General features: G+C 41.0%; 1 protein-coding gene across 2 annotated transcripts in view; it reads left to right on the plus strand.

Annotated features, from left to right (window-relative positions):
* The first annotated feature begins 421 nt into the window (after positions 1-421).
* Positions 422-25,868, plus strand: part of CDC42EP3 (CDC42 effector protein 3) — a 30,102-nt gene continuing 4,655 nt past the window's right edge. Inside the window, exon 1 of one of the 2 annotated variants that reach the window (XM_037405925.1) lies at positions 422-554. The gene's annotated coding sequence lies outside the window, so the exon portion shown is untranslated. Of the gene's footprint in view, positions 555-896; positions 1,086-25,868 lie in introns of those variants that run through there. The other variant, XM_037405924.1, reaches the window with a different exon arrangement.

The raw sequence follows: 25,868 nt of genomic DNA on the forward strand, positions 1-25,868 counted from the left end.
TGAAAAATGAACCTTTAGTAAAACCGTCAGACGCAGAGTGGTGAGTTCTGTGGAGGATATCACTGGGAGAAGCGACACAATACTGGGGTCTCTATCTGGATTAACCAAGGAACTTGTGAAAAATTTAACATCAGCTCAGTATTGATGGGTTTCCTAGTCAGTAATCTGCTGGACTGGCAATAGCTATTTTGAGCCCTTTCCGTTCTGGGCAAGGGAGTTTCACTTGCACAAAGCGGATGGGCAGGTGCCCTTCAATCTGTCGTCAAAGGGCTCGTGGCCCGGCGGGTCCCGCAGAGGCGATGCCGGGTGCTCCGCACCGCTGCCCCGCTCCGGCCCCGCCGCTGGGCGGGGGGAGACGCCCCCGCGCCCCGCCTGCGCTCGCAGTATTTGCCGTTTACCTGCAAATCGCAGACGGTGGAGCCATGAAAGCCCGAGCGCTGCTTATAAACGCATAAAGCATGGAGGGAAGGCAGCATGTCTGAGGGCGGGCGGCGGGCGCTGCTGCGGCGAGCGGGCTGGCAGGCTCGCCCGTGGCGGATCGGGGCGCCGAGGAGGTGAGGGGGGAACAGGGTCTGGGGGAAACCATCGCCTTCCCAGCACCTCTCCGCGCTGGCCGTGCCCGGGGGAACGGGGCGGGGGCTGCCCACCCGTGGGCTTTAGTGGGACACTGCCGGGGCAGGGGGGGGGGCGCAGCGACCCCACCCCCGCGGTGAGCTCAGGAAAAAAAAAAACAGCAAACAAACCAAACAAAAAACCGTCGGGGTGTGGGTGGGAAAAACCCTTCATTGTTGCCGTGGCTGCTCCTCACCTCCCAGGCGGCGCTCCGCGGTGCCAGGATTTCCCTGCAGCCCGGCCGCCCCGCCGGCAGCGCCGCCTCCCCGCGGCTCCGCTCGCCGCCCGCGGCCCCGCGCCGCGCCCCCGGGACACGGGGCGCCGCCGCCGCCGCCCGCGCACTGACAGGCGCTCACAGGTGCCGCGCTCGACCCGAGTCGCGGAGGGGCGGCCCCGCTGCCCTCCCGGCTCCGCACCGGCGGGAGGGAGGTAGCTCGGGAGGGAGGAGCGGCGGGGGAGCAGCCAGCAGCGCCGTAAGTCGGGGAGCGGGGGCGGCGTGTGCGCCGAGCGGGGCGCGGAGTGGAGCGGGGCCCGGCACGGCCCCTCGTCCCCTGCGGAGCGGCGGCGGGGCCGCACCGCGCCCGCTCGGCGGGCAGGGAGGGAGCCTCCGGGGGAGCGGGGGCACCTGGGGGTGGCCGGGGAGAGCATCCATTAATGCGCGTGTTCGGCGGCGGGGGGATTTGTACCGGAGCCATCGCATCGCCAAGACGGTCTGGGGGTGTTCCTACATCCCTGAAACCCCCAGCTGAAACTCGCCCCTCGGCTTAAATTTTCTTCCTGTCGTGTTGTGACCTACGTGATTCCGTGCCCTCGCCTGGGAGGCGGAAGGCATACGTACCTACATCGCCCCGAAACAGCGCGGCGGTTCTAATGCGGGATGTCCCCTCCTGCCGCGCCTTTCTGCGTGGGTTTAAAAATAGCCGGGGGGCTGCGGGGGCCGCACCTGGGGCGGGCAGGGGGCTGGGGGCAGGCAGCGGCCCCCGGTGCTGCTGGGTGCCGAACAAAGAGTTCCGAGTCGGGAAGTCAAATACGAATTTGTATTGGGTTGCTAATGAAGACATGCGGGCGGTATGTTAATAAGAGGGACTTGATTTATTTTCGCCTGAAATTAAAAAGAGGCCAGAATAGAGGAAGTAATTAATTTAGGACTTGCGTCACTGTAGATTGTTGTTACGTTTTAAAAATAGGAAGAGGGCTTATTATGAAATGTTTAATGTAACAAATACGATCCTGATCTCTTACTTTCCTTTGTAAAATATCTGGGGGAGGAAGGCAAAGGAGAGCTCCCGGGAGTGTAATTACTCACGCATGGACCATTATGTTTGGTTACATACAGCCTATAAGTATGTAACGTTGTTCAGCGAAGCACAGGGGAAAAAATCTGAGGCTTTAAGGTATGAAAATCTAAAGCCGAACAATTCTTAAGATGGACGGTACCAGAAATCTTATAATCCATGTGCTGTGGTTCAGACGTGTAGAGGAATGACAGAGATACCAAAAAAGGCATCATGATACTCAGCTCAATTCCAGGAGCAGAATTTTCTCCTTCCCTAACAGAAAAGGAAAGCCCATTTCTGGAAGCAAGAAGTGACAGATGTGGCATCTCAGCAGCTGGCTAAACATAAAAGCATGTATCAGTAGGTGATTACTGTTGCATGGATTTATTTTTAAAGTGTCTTTTACTGAAAGGATCCAGCCTTTTTTAGTGTTAGCATTAAGATTTACTTTAGCTCTATGGCACGTTAAAAATAGTCTTTCAGCAGAAGCATTCAGAAAAGTAAGGGAAAACGCCTATGTTCAAGACACTCTTGCTTTGAACGTTTGTTTTTTGTTACAGCATGCAGAGGAGAGGAATGAGCAGGTTCTTCAGTTGGCAGGATAATACTGAAGGGAATGATTTTTCCTGGCCTCAGCATAAGCCAACGGTATCTGGGAAGGAAACAATGTGGCCTATCTCCTCCTTAGATTAGAGATAATCATAGTTACTGTTCTCTCAGGGACACCTTGTGCATCCACAGAAGTGAAAATCAGGCTGCAGAAACTACCTCTGTGGTTCTGCCTCTTCAGTGATGGGTAAAGCCAGCCAGAATCACCAGGAGGTGGCCTGGGTGAATTTCAGAAAGGAAAGAGATGATATCACCTAAGAGGCAGCCCAGAGCCATTCTTTCCCTGAGGCAGCGCGGCTCTGCTCTGTCCCTATTTGACTGTTGTGGCTAAATGTCACATTGACTTCAAAGAGGCGTCTAAAACTGTTCCAAACCACTTATATCAGCTTTACTGTAACCAAAGAAAGCCACGGTTCATGGCAAAACATGTTTTGTGCTCAGCTTTTCATAATTGGGTATGCTGCTTTGGTTTATAGTCTTCTAAGCTAGATTACTTCTTATAGAAGAAATTCTGATGCTCTGCCCAAGTCTTGAGAAATAGTTTGGAGTAGGAGAGGGAAATGGCATTGAAGAACAAATATCCCTGTGCCATGCAGAATTTACCATCAAGTTATCCTTCTCTTCTTGCCAGTGACCTCTATCCTAGGGGCTCAGTAATGCTCTCTGACCAGTTCTTTTCCTCCTATTCCTCACCCTCACTGACAGAATTGCAGTGGATCAAGTCTGGTCCCTTTTTGGGGGGATCACCTGGTGCCCGTTTTGGCCTTTCACAATGATGTAAAACACCACAGGCTTTGGCTCTCCTGCATGTAAATGTTACTTTTTGAAAACAAATAAAAAGCATAGCTTCTTTACTACTCCCCCCCCAACCCGCCCCCATTATGATCAAGGCAGAGCAAATGTATTTTCTCAAGATCTGAACCATCTTGGGAAGAACTGACAGCCTCTCCCTCCCCCAGCAGTAAAACTGAACTTGTTGGGTGGTCTGTGCCTAATAGGCGCAGCCATGCTGCAGATATTGTATCCCCAGGGGTACAGCCCTCACAGGGGGTGGCAGTTGGCTGAAGGTGTATCTTGTGATGGGTTGGTTGGTTTTCTGTGTGATAGCAAGGTGAATTTCCCAAATAAATTCAAGTCTGAGCTTACATGGGGATGTGGGGAGTATTGTATTCAGGTGTTGGATGGCGAACTTTTTAAATTATTTCCTCTCGCTGCAAAGCAGACTTGTTACCAGCTTGTGAAAGTAGCTAGCTGGTGCTGATGGATGTGCCTGGGTAGAGCAGTGAGAGCAGATTCAAAGCACCACCTATGCAGGGGAGGGTTTTGTGTGAAGCAGAATGGCAGGCTGAGGTGCAACTACTGAGTACAAGCTCAGGTGAAGTTCACGCTGAAGAAGAGATTTACTTCTAGTGCTATGTTAAATAAGATTTCTGGATGATGTTCATGAAGATAAACATTGCTTACAGTATTTTACAATGTTCCGTATTTACATTTGTAATGTTATTGAGCAAAGATATTGATCCAGTGTGGTGGCTGGTGTGGGGAGGTGAGTATAACTGCAGCAGCTGGAACTGGCTGACAAGAAGACTAGCTTCCTCATAGTTTAAGGGTTAAATCAAGATATGCAGTAAAGCTTCAGGAAACACACTGCCAAGATAAAATGAGATGATTACAAATGGACAGAGTTGGCCAGGGTGACCAAGATATATTTATACCTTTACTTGGGTTTCATTGACATTTATGGAATAGTCGGGTGTAGAAACAGATGTTTGTCTTACAGTTCTGCCACTATTTAAGGCCGCAAGAGCACAGTTAGTTAATAGTTTTTGTAAGCAACTCTAAGATTTCTCTTTTGAGAGGCTAGTGAACTGTTGAATGTGTCTTACTCCTTTTTGTTTGTGTTGTGGGTTTTGTTTTTATTTTGGGTGTCTAATTTTTTAAGGAGGGAGGTAAGCTGTTTACAGCCTTCTGAGTGGCACATTTTAATGCCTAAAGCTCTGACAATGTGAAAGCAATAGCTGAATACTCAAACTAAATTGTATCTTCATGACCATAGTAGCTTTTTATGTGAGAGCATTTATTGAAAGGTACGTTTAGCAAAAGTAATTTGAAATAGTTATCTTAGAAATTATACAAGTTGCGCAATACTCAAGCAAAACCTGATGACTAGTATCTCATGAATGCCAGGGAGCCACATTAAGGGTTTCAACCCCCACTATGTGTGGGACCACAACATACAACTTAACTATGTAAATGTGTTAATGTTGTTTACTTGCACTGAATAATAGAAGGCGGCTCACAGAGTCTGATACACTGCTTTGATTTCTATCATAAAGGTCAACAGGGAACAAGTTAGATAAGAAACTAAATGGACTGATATAGTAAGTTATTGTGCTGGGGCTTATTTTGAATGAGCTAAGTGAACTTTTCTGTGATTATGTGTAAATAGCAGCTGACCTTCTGCAGAGATACAAGTGCTGATGGTGAGCTGTGGTCACTGAAACTAGGCATGAGTTGCTTAGTCAGGCCTGCAGACTTGTTTAGATCCATTTAGATAGCAATTAATTATTTTTTCTTTTTTAGGACATCTGTAGAGAACTTTCTAAAAATAAATACTTCTTCATGTCTTTGCTTGGAAGATCTAAAACGTAGAGCCTGGTGTATTTTTTTAATTCTGTCCTTTGAAATACCAGATGTTTCAATTCCAGTTCTCATTGTTTTGCTGTAGAAGTTTTAGGTGTATCTGAATATTTGTGTTGTGCCTTAAACAAAGGAAATGGGTGTTGAGTCTTCATTCCAAATGTTTTTTCACATTAGAATATTAGGAATGACCATAAAATAGTAACTAAAAGCAAACTATTAGCTTTTTATAAAAAATAGACTTCAGACTAACTCTTTAAAAGGTCTGTGCTGTGTAACAGTAAAGTTAGGCAAACCCCAAAACCTAAAGCCTGTTTTGCTGGCAAAATCAAGTATCTGTAAGTTGGAAAAATGCCTGTAGAAAATGGTGATATATATGTAAGTGCATTATGGTCACATTATTTCTCATAGCCCTCTTGCCTCAAACAGTATGTGGGGCAAATGAGATGAGAAGTAACAAAAAGAGAGGATCTGTTTGAAATTCTGTGCCAAAGCTGAAGGTCCTGCTCTGTCATAGTCCTTTTGTTTGGTGCCGAGCAACATTGTAATACAGGTGGTAAAGGAACCAAATAATGGTTGCACGAGTAACGTAATCTTGGGATTTCCTAACTTTGCATTCTTTGACTTTTCAACCTTAGTGTTCCACATACGATATTTCTAATTATGGGGTTCAGAATTCTCAGTGATACTCTGCAAGGAAGATCAAAGGTGCTTTGCTGCCACCACAGTCAGCATGTATGAAGCACTTCTCCAAAGAGGTTGTGAAACAAGCTTTCTGGCCGGCAGAGCTCTGTCATGATCTTCACAGAGTGAAGCCCTGAAAGAGTATGAGTAATATTATTTCAGATCTTCAGCAGAAAGCAAGGAAGAGTCAGGAAGGAGGTGGTAGACAAAATTTGAGGCTTAAGTCTTTAGTGAAGAACAGGCTGATGGATCTTGTTGCTTTGACAAAGACTTTCTATTTCTTCTATTCTAGTTAAGCTACTTACTGACTTCTAAGAAGGTGGTTTTCCCAAGCCATACAACTGGGTCAGCTCCTGTGTAGTAGACAGTGTTTTGTTTGGTTGGTTTGTCTAGTGCTTGAGTGGAGCACTAGTACTATGTGATGTACAGCAATATAATGCCAGTGTTACTGGGGATTTCCTCCCCCACATTTACATTCTTGCCTTTTTGTTTATTTTTTCCCTTAATTCATTTACATTGTCAGAAATTACATGACATCACTAATGGATTCCTCTCATCAAGAAAGTTTTTAAATTTTACAAAAATCAATATTTCAGTAACTTAGAAGCTTAAAAAGATTTCCTTGTGATACCAGAACAATTTTTGAATGTTCGTCTTCAATCTAATACTTACTAAATCTAACCTTTCAAATTGTATTCATTGAGATATTGTGGTCAGAAACAAGTTCCATTCTCTCTCCCTTCTGTGTGTATCTCCAGTTCTAGTCAAGTAAAACCTAAACCATGTGTTTACATATATCTTTTTTCATGAAGGCCTAAGTATTTTCTAGAAACCTCTAACTTCACCTTTTTCCTTCTGTTAATATGGTTCGGTGTATACTTTGATCTAGTTTGACTTTAATTCTGTTTATTCATGAGATTGGATACATTAGATCTGAAACTCTGGCAAAAATTACTTCAAGATGTGGTGGAGTTTAAGGTGAATGTTTTGGTTTGTTTTTTCTCTCCCCTTTTCTGTGCTTGAGATGCACACCATAAATATCCTGTCTTCAATGTGACAGACCACCATTAAGGAACGGCATTGTGTTCAGGAACTCTTGCCACTGCTTCTAATGATGAATTCTGTTGGGGAATGGTCACCAGTATTATTTTTTTGGCCTTTATTTTTGTATTATTTGGTAAACTGCCTTTTTGAAACTGAAGCATAGTTTCAATTTGGTTAAAATTTATCTCCAGAGAATGGTCAGGCCAATCTTTTCAATGTTCAGGTTTGAAATGATAACTTAATCTATTTTAATTTTACAAGCTCTCAGTCATTTGAAGCATTAATGTGACTCATTGATTCTTTGAAAGTACACATTTCTGTAACCACAAAGAATAAAACCAAAAGCATCTCTGACACCCGACACTAAAAGCTACATGTGCCACAGTTAAGGGTGAAGGAAAAAGGAAATGCAGGTTCTGCCTTTTGTAGTCTGATGTAAAGGCCAGCCACACCATTTCTCCCCAGCTCTGCAGTCCTTGCAAAGGCACTGTTCTGTAGCTTTTCCTTGAGTTTTCTGTATTCATTTGGAGAATGGTATGTGGCTGTGTAGTCTTTGGTGTTTCCCTTTTAAGGTTGCATGGCTTCTTCAAATAATGTTAGGGGTTAGCCCAGTTTAAGGAAGACTTAAACAGTAGGAAAGCTACATGTTGAGTGAAAGAGTGACAAGGAGAGAATAGTGCCATTGATTGTCCTGCATGTCAGATGCAGCTCACATGTTCTTGCTCCAGATACAAAAGATTACTGCTCTTCATCAAGTTTAAGCTGGTTCTTTGCTTGCTTATGGCTCTCTAGCAGATGACCTTGGAAGAATAACCACAGTTCATGAAAGGGTAAGATGCAGTGTATCTGGGGATCGCTTCTGCTTGGATGTTAAAAAAACATATGGGAATATGAAGGTAAAGAATGGAGTAGTGTGTTGACGCATAGGCTGTATATATGGCACAAAGAATTGTATTTTACTTCAGTCCAAACGCTTGGAGTGGAAAGCTGAAATAGGAGGGAGGTGGTGCTCACAATAGTTACAATTCTGTTGCAAAGGTAACAGCACTCTCTTCCCCAAAAGACGCAACAACTGGAAATATTTTTTGTGAGATTCTGCTGTTGTTGTTTTATGTCTGCATAATTCTTAGTATACTAGGTACTTGGCTTGTGATTAGGTCTTCTGATGCTACAATAGTACAAATTTATAGTAATACATTGCTCAGTTTGGTCATCTTGCCTGGAAGTAAATTGCAGAATCTAGTCAGTTTGAAGAAAACCTTAAATGAAAAGGTTGGATTGGTAATGTTATCATATCTGTTTTAAACTTGTTTCTTATTAATGATATGCAAAGTAATTAGTGGTACAGAGAAGTCCTACAGACTGAATAGAAAATCTGTTGTTAGGAACAACATAGTGGACTGAGCAGACAAGTAATTTGTATGGCAGCTGCTCTGTTCCTGTATGTCCCTGTCCCACTTGCACAGCATGATTCTTAGTGAGGAGGGAGGCTATGTTTCTTCTGATTTTGTCTGTATGCACTCTCTGGCATGATGAACACCCATCTCAATCTCCAGAGTCTTTTAGATAAGATCCGCTAAGGTCAAAAGCATAGAATCATAAAACTGTTTTGGTTGGAAAAGACCTTTAAGATCATCAAGTCCAACCCTTAGACAACAAAATTATCCATTTTGTGGCAGTGGGCTGAACAACTCTCTTAAAAATACATATTTCTAGTTCCAAAGAAGAAAAGTTGTAATAGCAAAAGCCCAAGTAGGTTAGGAATCTGTAGGAGTTCCTAAAGGAATTTGTGAGGACAAAAATTAAACACACCTTTCCAAATGAAAGCAATGAACAATCAAGCAGTTTATGCTGCAGACAGCTTTCAGATTTTTGTCTAAGAATTAATTTCACTTTTAGTTGCAGTAGTTATTTTAACTTGAGACTACAACAGTACCTCAATACTTTGGCAGAGGACTATGCAACAGTATAACAGTTGAGTTGCTGAGATATGCTCTGACAACTTATAGGAAGAAGAGACAGGAGTAGTATCTAATGAAGCAACAGCAGAGAAGTTGGAAGCTTTTTTACACTGGCTTTGGTAAGAACAGTATATCCATTGAAATGTAAATCCTTAAGTGTATTCAAGTGATCACTGAAAATACAGTTATAATCAACACAAAACTGATGAAACTGTAAGGAAAGAAGTAGGCCTCAATGTCCAAATGAGCAGTCTAAACATGAAATTAACTCCTGTTGCTGAATTCCAGCTAATTTTCATGCATCAAGCCTGCTTACCTGTCTTTCTCCCTTGCATCTATGCATAAGGGTCTATGACTTAGCCACTTCCACTGTCCTCCATCTCTACATCCCTATGCAGAGGTTCTGTCCTTCCTCTGAATTTAGGTTGATGGTTATTCCTTTGTGTTGAGTTGTTTGTGGGTATAGAGCAATGTAAGCAGGAGGGGTGGTATTTTTAATGGAGAGGGGATTTTGGAAGACTAGCTGGCAGACATGAAGCTACTGAATCTCACAAAAATTATAGTTAAAAAACCTCAAAACTGACTGTCCTGGTAATTCACAGTGACAGGAAAAGACACATTCCCAGACACAAATTTGAATGTCAGGACTAGCTTTAACAGCACAGAAGTGTCAGAACATTTTAGTAAGGCTGTGAATTTTGATGGGTGATGTATGCATAGGAGTAAAAGCTGTTACAGTAGACCAGGGGAGTAGAAATAAGTAATTTTGGTTTGTCTCAGTAGAGGAACAGTTTAACAACTTCAGTTAAAATTCTCCCACCTGTTTATAATCTTCCCAATAAACAAACATATACAGATTGCTGCAGATGAAAGGTAGAAAGTGTTGGCTTGAATGGCATAGTCTGATATTTACAAACAACTCTGAAAATGAGCTTTAAAATGGAAGCTTCCAAGACATCTGAAGAGTAGGTGGACATGTTAAAAAGGCATCATTTAAGAAATTGTGTGTATACTCTCTGTAATAAAACAGTGTGGTATCTGTGGAAGTAGGAGCAGCTGTGTGTGTATGTTAAAAAATCTGTGTACGTTAAAAATCCTCGTCTGAAATGGTACCAGATAATTTTTCAGGTGCTCTGATTCAGTGTGTTTTTTCAGTCCATCTGGCGAAGTAGCTGTCTTGGCTTTCTGCATTTCAGAGTTTGTAGGTTTTGGGTTAATGTCCTGAATGTACAAATATGGTCCCAAAGTCAAGTTTAACGATAGAAATAATATATAGATGTGGCTTGAAAAGAAAGGATAGAGTATTATCAAATTCAAGAACTATGTCAATTTCTGTTGAGTAAAAGGGAATGAAGCCACATGACATTTTTTCATTGTGCTTTTCTTCGAAAGTAAGTACCTGAAGTTGGACACTGGATTCTGCTCGGTCATGGATTTGAGATACCATTGTTAGAAAGTTGTACTTTAAAATGTCTGTAACTTAAATTTAGTCTACCTTGTTCACTAACCAGGCTAAGTTGTTGTGAAATGTGTGCCCTTCTGCTTGCACAGCATCAGAAGAGAAACAGCTTTTAAAGCTTGCAGATCTCAAACTGTTCGTGGCAATTTGACAGGAAAGAGTTTATTCAGTTCTACATGCAGGATGTGAAGTAGTGTCAAACATAGATATCTATTTTTTTTTCTTTCTATTTGGTGCTGAAAGACAAGAATTCTCCAAACACAACAGTTTAGATCAGAGCTCTATTTTGCTAACTTCCAGGAGATTTGCCCTTTCAACCTTTGTAACCATCTTGATGGCCAAGAAAACAATCTGTGGACAAAAGGACTCTAAAAATTTAGTATGGCTTTCCCTAGATAAAAATGTTTTTCAAAATATTATTAAGAGAAATGTCACATATTTGGGGAAGAATACTGTTTATATCTTGAATGATAAAAGCCAGAATAGACCATTGGGAACTTGCCTGTCACGAGTTTTAGGCCTTTTCTAAATTGTTACCCAGTTCTGTCAGTACATCTGATTCAAACAATTCAGGCAGAGCTAGGAGTCAATGGGCAGGTTTTAGATGTTTTGTTGGGGTTTTTTAACAAAAATCCAAATAACACAGAATCCATCACAAGCCTTGGTAAATTGTTCTACTGTCAAGAAAAAGTACATTTTCTTTCTTACCCTGCTTTGTTTAGCTTCAGTCTAGCAGACATAAATGATAGTATTGGTCTTGTGGCTCTTCTGAAAATTATTTTTTTTTTTTTGGTGACATTCTCCTGGAATTGTGGCTACCAGGACTGGACATGGTGATGGCCAAACACAGAATTGCTGGACCTTACCTTTTCCTTGTCAGTACCCTCTTATGCAGCAGGGAATTGCAATAGCCTCCTGTGACTACAGCACAAAACCATGAGGTGTAACACCAAGTGACTCAAGCAGTTAATCTTTATTGTTTTTTAAGCTATCAGAAAAGTGTCATTAGTAGCCGTCAAGTGCTATAATGTTTTGACATGTTAATTTTGTTTCATTCTTGCTTCCTGCATCTACTATTGGAATACTCTAGGAAAAAGAACAGAAATAGGAGTTCATTGTACTTCCTGGGGTGAGGGCTGTTGCTTTCCAAATGCAGCGTGCATACCAAGATGTTCATTATATGGGTAAAACCCTTTTTTGCACTCTGCTGAGGGCATGAATGCTAAGTTTGACCAAGGAGCAAATTGCTATATCCAGGTGCCTAGTAAATGACAGCCTTTCAGTGAAAAGTCCAAGAAGAACATTTTGGTGTCTGGAAAGACATATCAGAAAAATTTCTGTATCTTCTGCATAAGAACGATGACTAGCAAAAGGCATAATTTATTAAGCTTAATCAAGTTCTAAATCAGTCCTTGGTTCATCTTGTTGAATAGTAAGCCACTGGGAATGTAACAGCCAAAATGCAAGGCAGATTAAGAGCCTCTCTGGATTTTTCAGGTATTTTCGATTTTCAGGTATTCATAATACTTTTGTTTTTAAAGTTGAGATTTCACTTTAAGATGTAATGCTCTTTCAGCCTGTATTGGCACCCTGGGTGAAACTGCCTGCCTCCTTTCAGACAGTCTGAAATATTCACTTTGGGAGCTGTGAACTTTCTTAATCAGCAGCTGCTAACCTGGGAACCTGGCGACTATTAAAAGTTAACTGTTCTACTGCAAGCTGCTAATGTGTTGTATTTGGAGAGTTTTGGTTTACTAATTAGGTGCAGATTTTTTTTTCTTTTCATTGTTGCTTGGGCCTTTCTTCCAATGCTAAATGTCTCTGCCTTCCCACTTTTGTTCTCTAAAGTGAATGGATTATGGTCTTTTCAGGAACGGCAAGAGTTTAACAGTAGTTAGGGTGGCAGGATTTTTGTTTCAGAAAATGTATATATTTAATTTGAATTATTGCAGGATAACCTATATTTAGTGTTCTGCGTTTGAGATTTTAGACTAACAAAACAGCAACAAAATCCCATTTTTCCCCAAGAGTTTAACTTAAGAAGCATAGGACTATAGCAATAGGAGTGTTGACGAATTATTTCCAACATGGATCTTTGTAGCTGTTGGTGAACAGTTTAACAATTTCCTCCAGTAAGGATCTCCTTGGGCTCCTTCCTTGGAGCCCAAGTATGCTGCCCCACTGCTTCCGCAACCAGAAGGAGCATAAGTCTGGTGAATCCTGGTAGCGCCCATGTACAGAGGAGAAGGAATGTCAGTTTGGTAATATCATCGTCCTTTTAGAACTTACTGTAGATGCCTTTTGCTAGGACTGTGTTTCAAAGAATTTTGGTTATGATATTTCTATTCCTTCCCATGTGAGCTATATCCAGAGAGCCAATAATTTCTTCCCATCCAGTACTGAAGGAGCAACACTGAGATGTTGATGCCCTCCTTGGATGCAAGTTCCCTCTTGAATTTCTTGTGTGTACTGTCTCTGGCCATGTGCTCTTCTGTAATTCAGGGAGCTGAAGTGTGTTGCTTCCCTGCATTTTGACAGAGGCTATCTCTGCTAAAGAAACAATATGGACTTTTACAAGAGAAGAGATCCCCACACTATGCCTTAAATTAATGCAATCCGGGTACATTGTTGCTGTATTAAGTGTGTGTGTGTGTTTCTGAATATGGATTGGATTTGCACTTGGGCAATTGACCTCAGTTTTGCTCCCCTTGCCTACTAAGGAGAGCAGGACTAGCTGGCCACTTCTGTGGCTTGGATTCTGACCATCTTTACATTGGTATTGTTTTCAGAGTTGGTGGGATCTTTTTGTCACAGTTATTGTGGTTTTTTGTTTGTTTGTTTTTTGTTCAAGCTGGTGGTTTGTGTTATTTTAGCTTTGATTCCCTCCCCCCAGCCTCGTTTGAACAGAGGTTTTTGTCAGCATTGCAAGTGTCTGTCCTGGGCTGTACAATGTGTGTGTCACTTTTCCTTAAATTTCCAAAGGATGGTAAACCACGCTAATCAACATATCGCTCCTACCATGACTTGAATTCTGACTTCCTGAAGCTTGCAAGAGCCATTAGAAACTTGTTTTAAATAACCTTCATTAAAGCCAGAAGTTAATATTATCTACTTACTGAAGTATTAAGTAAATAAATGTGCCATTTACACAGGAAAGCAGGTCCCCAAATTATGTTCTTCTGTTTTTCTGCCTACACTCCACTGCCTTCCACACTAGCTGTATGAATTAGTACACAAAAGACTTGAGCATGTGGTAACAGCTCATTCTTGGTCAAGACGGAGGTGCACCCATGCCCAAAGGGATTGCTGCACCTCGTTTCTGTACTGCTAGAGTTGTATAAATAAGACATGTGATGACCAAGCAGAGTTAGAACAGTCTAGCAGCAAGTGTCACAATACAGTGTAAGGTCTTGGCATGTGTGTGCTTTGTTTCAGAACTGGCTTCTCTCAACTCTGAAGTAATTAGTGCAACACAGATAAGGTATAGGCTTAGTATATTTAGCTGGTGTTGGTCTAGTCAGACCTAAATATAACTTTTGCCCTGTGCAACTGATTGATTCTCCTATGTGTCCCCCAGTACTCTGTAGCATGAGGGGCAAAATGTCTGAGATTTCCAAGAGGTAAGCTACGGCATTGCTGAAAAGCCAGGTGATTGTTAAATTATGGTTGAATTTGGCTGTTGGACACCTGGTATAGGTCTCCTCAATATCCTGGGAGTGGAGTGTCACTGGTGATCTGTCTTAATTCTGTGGACAATGGTTTTGGCAATGGATTTTATATTTAATGGTCAGCTTCAGGATCTCTCTCCCCTTTGATCTATCTCTGTTGTTGGAAGTAGCATAAGGAACACAGTAACTGGTGCTGAGGAGTAAAAGGGAGTGAAAGGGACCTGCAAATGCAGAGCTGTGCTTCTGAGGTAGGAGCGAGGGAAGAGTTGTCTTGTTGAACTTGATGATCTTAAAGGTTTTTTCCAATGTAAATGAGTCTATGCTTCTATTTGGCCTGTGAGGGTTGCAGAGAGGTGCAGCTGCGTGTTGTCATTTGTTACCTAATGTCTAGCCTAGTTTCTGTTGAAATATCTGATTAATTTTGGGGGTTTTATTAATGTGGGTTTTGGAACAAATTAAATGTGACCAAGATCCCAGCAAGGATCTGAAATCTTTCTGCTAAAGAACTCTTTATACAAATTAACACCAATTTGCATCATTAAGCGCACGCTTCACTTGGGCTGCCCAACAGGATTGAACACTGAGACAGAAATTGCCTCTTGCAGTGCCTTTCTTATAAGGTGACAGCCACTCAGGCCCAGGTTGTGCTTTGGCGAGCACGTGCGTGTTCTTTTGCAGCCTTTCTGAGGAGGGGGTAGTTGCTTTACAGCAGTCTGAGTTTGCTGCGATCCTCCTCAAAAGGGCCATGTATCTTCAATTTCTTCAGATACTGACTAGCAGTTGGATATTCCGTGCCTCTCCTTATGTGCCCCGAGGGATTTACAGTGTTTTAAGGTGTGTGAGAAGGTTTGTTCAGGTAGGAGAGCTCATCATAAAAAGTTGTAACTTGTTTCTTGCAACAAAGGCAAGTTGTTGTTTTGGTTGAGTATGGTATTACACCACTGTGTGTGTCAGTGTCAATTTATGCCAGGCTTTAAATAGGATACTTTGTAATGAGTTTGTTTTCTGGTAGCCTGTAATCCTTTCAGGCTAGCTAACATTAATGAGCGGCAGCATTACTGTGGCTGGTTTTCGTTTGATCATGCACAGCCCTAGTCAGGAAATGGGTGAGGAGCATGAGTCATGATTACATTACCCTAATGTGACTGCCTACTTGAAGTTTTCTTTTTGCCGCCAATACGCTTTCCCTTGACACTACTTCTGAAAACAAAATGTCCATTTTGGAGCACTTTGAAATATTGACCTTTAAACAGAGGGATTTATGTTCTCTTGCAGTCCCAAGGCAAAGTTCTAAGTGGGAGCCCCTGCAGAGTGCAGAGAGAACACGAACGTTTGCAAAATGCTTTTCCAAAAAGCTGCAAAGGACAGGACTTGACTTGTAGTACATTAGGTCTGCTTGGGTTCATTGGATCCAGCATGTTTCTCTGACCCATTTAATTATTCTGTCATGTTGCCTGCACATGCAAGCTTGAGGTCCGGTCTTCTCTACACACAGATGCTGTCATCTCATTCACCGTTTGGGTAAGCTGTGTCTTAGAGATGTACTTATCTTTTGAAATATGGCTGCAGTGACGGGAAGATAAGTGCTGAGTGCTGGCTGAGGTAAACCCCTGAGTGTTGAGGAGGTAGCTTTAGTGGGATTTGAGACAGCAGCATTTCAGACAGTTTAATTAAATACACGGGGCTTACAGTTTAAAAGAAATATCAACGGCTAATCAGTAAACTAGCTTTAGCACTGAATTGTCACTGTGCCAATCTGAATATTCAGACAGTATACCTCTGTACAAGTGCTGAGTATATTGATTTCTTTCAAATTAAACTGATCAACTCTGCCTAGTTTTAAGACCAGTATGTGAAATACGACTGTTGGCACAGAGAGTGAATGCACTCTGATACTGCTTGATATATTTCAGAAAAAAAGAAGTCTGATCAATCTGGGACAAGCAACTCAAGTTAACAGAACCAAGCATCTGTGGCAGAGAGATCTCAGGAGGAAATGGGGACCCCTGCGCTGCTGTCCAGCATGATGTGTCCCTATCAGCTGGGGCATGTCACAGGTGCCACTGACATGCTGCGGAGCAAAGCCAGAATATGAGATGTGTTTCAGTTGTCACTTATTCCTCCAGATTCTTACTTCCCTCAAATGGTGCCTTCAAATAGTGAAGTTGTTTTGTTAGGAGTTACACTATAAACTCACAGTGAAGATGGAATTTCTATTGTTTTTCCTTTTGTTTCATATCAGGGTGATAAAACAGTTACTTTAGTTGTATTGGCAATCTACTTCAAATTGCATATAGATTAAAAAAAAAAATAGAAGCTGTATTTACTCCATGATTTCATCCCCATTCCTAGAAGTGGGCATAAGTTGGACCAAAAAAAGAAATTATGTGAAGATTTTTGTAACTCATTGAAGAATCTCCTTTTTTCCATCTACCCCAACCCCATGCTCTTTGATCTCATTTTGATGACCATTCAACTCTCTGAAGGAGGTAAACTGCAACAGAGCAGAGGATTCATCCTTTTTCTATGTAATAAAACAAATGAGTCCTGTGCAACCCTATATTTTTCTGTAGCTTTGTACCTCTACCTGACTGTTAGCCTTCGCATATTGAGGGCTCTTTGGCCTTCAAGTTTGTTTTAAAAATAGTTTATCAGCCACTTCAAGATGGTAAATACTTATTTCAATGGAAGCACTTTGAGAACTGAATAATGGGAGAACTGGTGATTATAATATGCCTATGTCACTTGTGTGTTTCAAGGGGATGATAAAGAATATTTGACTTGGAGATGAAGGGTATTTGAGAGTTGGAGGTGGGGAGTTCAGGGTAGGGGTTCTGGGGGTTTTTTGGTTGGTGGGTTTTTTTGGGTTTTATTTTTTATTGAGATCTTGCAATATGATTTTATTTTAGATTACCTTTTGCCAGGAGCTACTAGTTAAGGTAATGTTAAGCTAGAGATCCTTTTAAAAAAAAAAAGTAATAGTATCATCTTAGATATGGTTCAAAAAACTTTCTCAACGTGACAGCAGCCTTGGGAACTGTAAGGCAGAAGCTACTGGACATACCAAGCCATTTTTACAACAGAAGTGAGTGAAATCTGGCTGTAATTCCGTGGACATTTTTTCTTGCAGAAGAGTTGATTAAGAATTGCCCATCCATTCTGCCAGAACTCCATGCTCTCAAAGGGTGGTGTCTCATGAGACAGCTTCATGAGCTTGTTGCAGCTCAAAGTAGCAGTCTTACTCCTAGCCTTGTGATTTTACACCCGTTTCCTATTTAGTTTTCACCCAGTTCAGTGTGCTGAACTGGCTTATAAGGGGTCAAGTGTGTGCATGCAGTAGGGGGGGAAAATGCCTTTCTGACTGCAGCAGTTATATTGAGCTTGAACTCCTTGAAGGATTGCCTTCAGTCACACTGCAGCTGTCAGTAAGCTTTTACTGTAAACTGAGTCAGTGGGGAGAACTGCTGCTGTGAGTGGTTTGCAGCGTGGCTTGTAGGTCTGCCTGGCCACAGAGGGTACAAGGAACTGCGGTGCAGAACTGGGAACCAGCAGCGAGGAGTGAGGAATCCAGGGTGGGAACTCCTTAAACCAGCCTTGAGAGCAGAGCTGGGTTGGGGAACTACACCCTCTGTGTCAAAAGAGAAAGCCATCTATGCTAACCTGCTCAGAACTAAAAAGTGTGTGGATTCATAATCCACTTAAACTGATATGAGTTCTGGCTGACATCAAAAGGGGCAGCACTGCCTGTCTCAATCCACATCTTCCTAAGTTCTTCCATATGACAATACCATCACTTACATGAACATGGCTTGAGCTGCGTCAGGCAGCTGTGCTGGCTAAAAACTGTTCCTTTCTTCTCTCTCAGCAGTTGAGATTTTTCAACCAGAGCAGCCACCTAACCTTTTAGGTGGCACATAAGCTCAGGTTATAGTTGGGGGTGTGGGTGTGCATTGGGGGTGTTCCAGATTTCACAATTGTTTTCCTTTGGCCCAAGAGAACTGATGGACATCTTTTTAAGCCTCTCCATCATGTGACTTATGAGTTTATGGTCCCCAGCTATTTGCTCCTCTAGTCTGCTGGCTTTGTAGGAGGAAAAGTGTGACTGCTTCACTGTACAGTCTGACGTAGCATAACCTCACCTTCAGCGGTTGCATTAGTTAAGGTGCTAGACTTTGTACTGACATGTACCTATGCCTAAATCTGCATGGTCTTGCACTCAGCCAGTTTTTGAAAGCCAATGATAAAACTGAACTATATGGTATTAAATCTGTATATATGAATGTACCAGCCAACAAAGCTAAGGAGAAGGTAATAAAGAGGGACCTTTTTTGGTCCATGGAGCTGAACAACACAATACAGTGAGTTCATTAAATTCCTATCTCTGGAGAAGAGAAAGGGTTTTATTATTCTGGAAAACATGCTAACTGTTAGAAGCTGAAAGAAAGCTGTGACTGAAACCTGATGGAAGGTGAAAAAAATGTTTGCTTGATTAAAAAAAAAAAAAAAGGAATTATTTAAGACATCCTAATAAGTGGTCAAAAGCACAACTGGAAAAGACGACTATAAGGCATTTGACTTAATACTGCATCACAGCCAGTTTTTTAGAATGTTAGTCCTCTGCAGTGGCAACAAAGCAAGTATTAAAAAGCATTTAGAATCTCAGAGTACATATCAGAAAGAAGTCAGTATTAGAGGGACATATTTCTATTGAAATAATGCAGAGGTCTTTTTATACAGCATTGAGCTGCATAGTATTTTTATGAGCTGCCTGTAAATAAGTGTAAAATTGTTGCAGTACAAAGTTGCAGGTGGTCGAGATTGGTGAGGAAGTATCTTCATGAGGAAGATGGAGAAATCTCAACTGATTTATTGATTGACAGCTTGAGCACGTTCAAGTATGATGTTTTCTCTTTCTGAAGTATGGCCTTGCTTTTTATCCTAAACAATATAAATCTAGCTTATTTTCTGGAGAACAATAGCTTGGAAAGCTTTCTTCCCCCAAGGAATAGAGTCTTACTGGATAAACAGTATAATATGAGCACTACCATTGGCTGTGCTGGCAAAGTTTGTTGATTAAATGAATAAATGTGTGTATTCATCCTAAAAAAATAGAATGGGGAAGTCCACTCAGACCTGAGAAATGGTAGTGATAACAACTTTCTGCTTTTGCCAATGTAGTTTATTCTGCTTGGAGAACTCATTTTTGTTACACCAGCGTAAGAACTCTTAAGTGGCTTGTAATATTATCCTAACTTGTAAATACAGGAAAATTCCTGTTGTAAGATGGTGAGGATAAAAGCAGAAATATGATCTTGTTTATAAACAAGGCAGCAATGATGAGAAGAAAGAAGTGATTTTTATCTGTGTATAAGCTGTTAGGGAGAATGATACTGAAATGTTGTCGCTAATTCTGATGTTCTCTCAAAAGGATGTTGGAAAATTGGAAAGGGTTCAAAGGAGGGAGAGAGGGAGGGAGGGAAAAGTATTTGAAGGCTTAAAATTACTTCCCAGCATCACCACATGAGGAATTCCCCCTGTTCACTTCTATCAAAAATGATGACTGAGAAACAACTCGATTAGTATTCAAGTACCTTAACAGGCATGAAGGTTACTGGTTGATAAAAGGCCTTTGTAATCTCACAGACTGATACAGAATAAAATAATAACTGCAGACTGGGGCCAGTTGCTCAAATTAGACAGCAGCCCCAAATTAGATAACTTCAGCAGCTCCCTCCTGCTGTGTTGGTACAGCTGTCTGAAGGATATAATGAACCATGAAAAAGATTTTTGTTTTTCTTTTTCAAACCAGGTTGGCTTTGTTTCATTTCTTTTTCTTGTAAGGTAAAATGAAAACTCTTAAATAGGTGGAATACCTCCTTCATTTCAATATAATGCACAAGTACTTTAATGGTTTAGAGCTGAAAGTGTTCCCTGATTAATATAATTTACTCTGGCTTTGTCCATTTGAAAGGGTATTATGCAGGGAAAGGTAGCAATATTTAAAGGAGTCAACAATTAAAAATAATTTCAGGAACTTGTTTTTTCTTCATTCATGAACCTAGGTTTTAGCGGGGAAGAGGAGGGTGCTGGAGAAAGGGAAGATACCTGGAGAGAAAGTCACTGGATGCAGCCTGCCCCTGTCTGTGCTTACACTTAATGACAATTAATACTTCAGGTGGACTGCTCAGAGCTAGTGTACTATTTATCTCTGATTTACGTGGGAAAAAGTGTTTGTAGCAAGGGTGATGAAAATGTATCCTTATATGATTTTTCTTACATTTCCCGTTCACTTTCCCTTCTAAAGATGACTGATAATGAATTAATTACTTTGCATTATTATTATTATTATTATTTCTCCCCAGCTAGTGTATAGCTGAAGTTTTCCAAGCCTTTCTTGTCATTCGTTAATACACTTGTATTATGGAGCATATTCACATTTTCTTAGTTATCCTGAGCAGACAATTGTTTCAACAATTCAAGCTGCTTCAAACAGCAGTATCTTGGAGTATTTAGCTGCTGTTAATCTGGAAAGATATATCAGGTGGAACTCTGCAGGGCTATCTTCCATCTCTCTTATTTCACAATATTTTCATGAATGATTTCACTGTATGCTTATTACATCAACAGATGATGCTAAAACTGTATGCTGTAGAGGCCCAGATTAAAATTCCAAGTGATCCTGACCATTTGAAGTGTTTGAAATTAATAGAATGCAATACAGTGAGTATGGAGGCTTTGTTACAGGGGCATAGCCAAGAACAAGATGTAGAATAACTGGCTAGACAACAGTTCTTCACTAAAGGAGCTAGGTTTTCAATGGACCACAAACTAAATATAAGCCAACGACATTGTGATGTTGAAAGAAAAATGCAGACACTCTATTAAGAGAGAAATTGAAACCTCTGCTTGAATATTGTGTTTGCTTTTGGTTGTATTTGAAGAAAGATTTGAGCTGAGGGGAGGAAGACCAGAAAAGGAGGTTGAGGGGAAGCAAACTGAGTTCCAGAAAACATGACCTGTGTTGAAAGACTGAAATCTTTGTGGTGTTTAATCTGAAGAAGAAAAGGCTGAAAGGAGATGCATAAAATAATGAACTGCATTCATCAGGGCACAGATTGGAGGGACAAATTGGACAGGGGAGACTTTAGGTGAATCTTGTCTGATGACTAGCCCCTGTGAAGTAAATTAATGTGTGCAGTCTGCAGCTGTAGGGAATTTTAAGAGGAGGGTGGACAAACATCTTCCAGGACTAGCAGAAAGTACCTGAGTCTGCAGGATGACGGAGAAATGAATGAACTGCATCATAGGGTACCCTCTTGACCTGTGTTTCTGGGGACTAGGGATTTTATTTTTTTTTCCTTCACTTTCTGAAAACTGTATATGATAGTGGGATAAAATAGGTTAGATTTGATCTAGGAAAGTAGGTTGAGTGCAGCCTGAGAAAATGAGTTGAAGTGTGATTAACCTGATTTTTTTTTTAAAAGTAATTAAATCTGCAGCTTTAATCAGAAAGGCAAATTCTTTGATGGAGGGAGAAACAAAGGGGTGATGACTTCTAATCTGATCAGGGGAGTTGACTTTAATACAGATGAATTCAAAGGCTGGGCCTCTTATAAACAAGGTACATTTAGATGAACAGTCTGGAGGGAGAAGTGTTACCACCTGGTTAGGTTAAAGTTACTCAGAAGGTGGTGGCTCTATAAGCACAGGCTCGCTGTGGCCTGTCTACAAGCAGCCTTTCATCTTCAGAGGCTGCCAGTTGATAAGGACACTTAAGTCCACAGGAACATGAGAGGCAAGCTCTATGGTGCATCATCTGTTGCTTTTTTCCTACCTGAACACTTGGTTATACTGGGAGTTTGTTTCACCAGCATTCAGGAATTGTGACCGCGTAAGTTCAAGGCTTTTTTAGAAAAACAATAAAAACATGGTTTGCACTGATGTTGTGTCAGGCATAGTGAAAGTAACAGCACTGACAAGGATGTTCTCAACACTATGCTGCTTGAAGGTTACTGGTACCTAAAACGAACCCCTAAAGCCTAATTCTTCTGTGCTTGCAGGTATTTCATTGCATAGAAAAGTTGCAGCAGCTTGTTGCATAGTTTGTGTCTGCCTCTTGCTGTGTTACTGTATTCTCATTTGGATATTTGTATAATGTACATACTTTTTTTTCTTACTGACTAGCACCACAAGATAATTCAATGTTATTTTAAACAATGCTTTGGAAATGAGTTCCTCTGAAGTTCACATGCTTCTACCCATGATGCCTAAGACAAAGCCCAAGGGCTTCTCAGAGCACAGATTTTCTAGTGGTCCTGCTCTGTGGAAACAGGATTTTCTTTCTATCATTTCTGCTTAAGGTTCTAAGCCTCTTGGGATTTGTGCAAAAATAAAATTTTGCACCTTGACCCTCATTTGACTCTGGCTTTGTAAGCTTGGCTGTTGAGATATTTGCTGATAGTTTGTCCTTTTAAAATGGACTGTGGAATAAACTAAGGCATCCATGGAAAACTTTAAGCTGTTTGGAAGGCGATGACTGCTGAGTGGACAGAAGGTTTGTAAGGCAGATTGAGAAGTGCCTCTGAAAATATTAGTCTTTGTTACCAAGCAAAACACTTATGTGAGAGTGTGAAGTGATAGGAATGAAAACGAGCAAGTGTTACAGCCAAACTAAAACTTTAATTTTCACTGGGTTGAAACTTCTCTGACTTGGCACATGCTTGGATCTTGTCAGGAGAGGGTTATGTCTTCAACTGGAATAAAATTAATTTCATGTTGTTTTTCTCTTAAGTTAAGGTTTTCTACTGTAGGCTGGCAGTCTACCATGGACTTTTGGTTATGCATTTGGTTTTCTGGTAATTTCTCATTCAGCTTTCCAGTTTGACTATACATTCCCTTGGTTACTGAGCTGAAATTAGTCAAAACAGAGACTTAGTAGCAAGATCAGAAAAAGGTCTCATTTTCAGACAAAGTGAACTTTACTTTGTGGCCTAGTATCAAGATTGTAGTGTGTTTTGTCCCTTCCCTTAGCCCACGTGTACTGGTGCTTCCATTAAATCTTGCTGAATGGAGGCAGTGTGTAAGGTTCCTGTGAAAATTTTGTGGACTAGTTTTTTCGTTTTGCAGGAGTTGAGCTCTAGGCTTAGTCTCATTAAGCCTTTCTTCATTTGCCAAAGTTGGACTTTTTTCTACTAAAAGCTTTTTTTTTTTTTTTTTTTTAAACCATATGTTATATTGATATAGGTTCTTCCTTATTTAATTGTAAATGAAATATGAGTAACAACAGTATTTTAGGCTAAGTGAATATTTCCAGAGTTATGATATATTTCAGCTGTTCAGAGTAGCTTGGAATCTGTACTCCTTTGGACAGTAGTTGACAAAGAGGATAGATATGCAGAAACAAAGTACAGTTGCTCTGAAGCCTATTATGCTGTATGTGGAAATCTTGCTCATATATGAGGGAACCTTTATCTTTTATTTACAAGATGTAATTTGTAGATGTTCACTAAGGTGGCTAGTGAAATCTGCAACAAGGTAGCCTTTGTTTCCAGCAGAGAAAATGGTGCCTGTAGTAAGCATGTAATTGTGAAAGTTCTCTTCTAGTGTAAAGCCTCTTGCACTGGCCAAATGGAAGGCAAGGCTTTCACAGTTGCTGGGACTACTGTATGCAGAGGGATTATTTTTTGACACTGGAGTTTCTTGCAGCATCCTTTAAGGTAGGGTGGTTTTACACTGCCCCTTACTGGGGTGCTCTCATAGTGCAAGAACAAAAGGAGATTTGGATGCCCAAAAAGTTGCTGTGTTTTGGGTGTTTGCATATTCCCCACCCCGAGCTATGAGCTAAATAAACCACAGCGGTCGTCTTGTGTGTCAAAATGGATTATTTATATTTAAAGTTATGTTATGCTTGATTTTAATATTTCTTGATGTTCAGATGTTTCATTATGTCCTTCAGGTTTTTTTGAAACTCTGTGGAGTTTAGTGATAATGGGTGCTGATACACATCGAAACTGGTGGAAGCCACAAAAGCTTTGAATGAACTAGGATTTGTCTTTCATTCTAAACTACTGACCAGCAGGCATGACTCTGAACCACACTGACACTACATTGCCATTCATTCCAGATTAAAAGATCTGAAAGAATGAAGAATTAGAATTAGAAGGAATTTGACTTGTTATTCATGGGAAGTGAGATAGAGCTGGGTTCACTACATAAGCATAAAACAACTTTGCCATTTGGCTGTGTTTGCCAAGATTAGTCTTCTCTTTAGAGTCGAGGACATTTTGTTTAACTAAATGGGTTACTTGGGTAGATTGATAATCAGGGGGAGAAACAATGCAATGATTTTTTCAGCTTAAAACTGAAAGGTAACCCAGTTGATTAACCAGTTCTGTTGCCATTGTGTGTGGCACAAGTACAGATCTTATTTAGGACTGACTTTTGTATCTTACAGTACTGACATTGAGTTAAGATGGTGGAGTTTTGGTACATAATGTGAATCTCCTAATATTCTGTAGATCCTAATAAAATACCATTTTATTGTCTAGAAGGAAGATTTGAAGTGCTTTTGACTGGTTGATGCAATCAATTGTATTTTCGAAATTGAGTTTAGAAGTATAAAATGTCCTCATAACTCATTGAACAGCAAGTTTATTTTGTATGACAGCTTTCATCTGTCTATATCTGTTGTACTTTTGGGGGGAGGGCTTTTCAGTGATATCTGAAGTGTGGTAGATATCTGGTGGGAACCAAAAGAACAAAATACTAACCTGGCTAGATTCCCAGCTCCCCTTGTGATGCACAGTTAAGTAGTCAGCGGTAGGAGCTAATTACTAAGGTTAAAGGATTTGTGAAAATGCTTAAATACTTCTTGACAATCTGGCTGTATAGCCGTACAGTACGAAGCTTTTGAACTGGTGATTTTTACTGGGCTTAATTTGATGAAAGGAAATATCTGCTGGGGCATGGATAAAAGGCAGCAAAAGTAGCTGTTGTTACAGACAGCTTCCCTTCACTTATTGTGTGGAACAGTTTTTCCGTGCAGAAACTACAACCTCCTTTACAGAATATGAATGGTGATGGACAGAGTGTGAGGGACTTGTGTCTGAGTATTCTGGTGAGGAGGAGTGACCTGTAATGCTCTGGCGCTCTATGGACTTAATAGGGGAAAGCACAAAAACACCCAGGAGAAAAAGGCATTTATCCTGGGATTGCTGATAAGTCAGGAACTGGTACTGTAAGGAAGAAATACACCATTAAAGCATTAATGAAGAGTGGTTTGGGTGTGTGTGGGGTGTGTGTGTAGTGTCCATAACTTTTTGACCCAATAGCCTGTTAACCCTTGTGGACTGCTTTATCAGGCTTTTCAGAAACCACGTTCTAATAGGACAACTTGGTTTGCAAACACTGTTTTGTTTGGTTGCACGGAGCAGCTCTTAAGTCATCGTGGCCTCATGGCCTACATAATTCATGAACTAGTCTATAACTAATTGTTATGAAGAATTCCTGTAGTCTAAAGACTGTAGTCACAAGAATCAGTTTCTTTTAAAGACGCCTGCATTTGGCTATTATTAACTAATTGTAAAGACCTGGGCTAGCACTTTTCCAAGTACCTAAACTATCCTATTAAATAGGCAAAATTATCAGAAGTGTCGTGGATGACATTTGAGAGTTTCAGGACTGAATGGGGGTATCTGAAGTTCTCTAATCCAAGATGGCCCACTCCATTTCCAAAAACATTTCCAAAAAGGCTCTGTCAGTCTTCCTCAGTCTACCAAAAGCTCAATGTTGTTGATTTGTTATAAATGCGTTTCTGCATGTGCTCTCAAAGGCCAGCATTTTGAATGCCAGAAAAAGGAGAAGAAAGGTTGAGATGGTGATACTTATCAAATGAATTGTGCTCAGCCATTGTATC

This window comes from Falco rusticolus, chromosome 12 (genome assembly GCF_015220075.1).
Source record: "Falco rusticolus isolate bFalRus1 chromosome 12, bFalRus1.pri, whole genome shotgun sequence".
NCBI classification, from domain to species: Eukaryota; Metazoa; Chordata; class Aves; order Falconiformes; family Falconidae; genus Falco; species Falco rusticolus.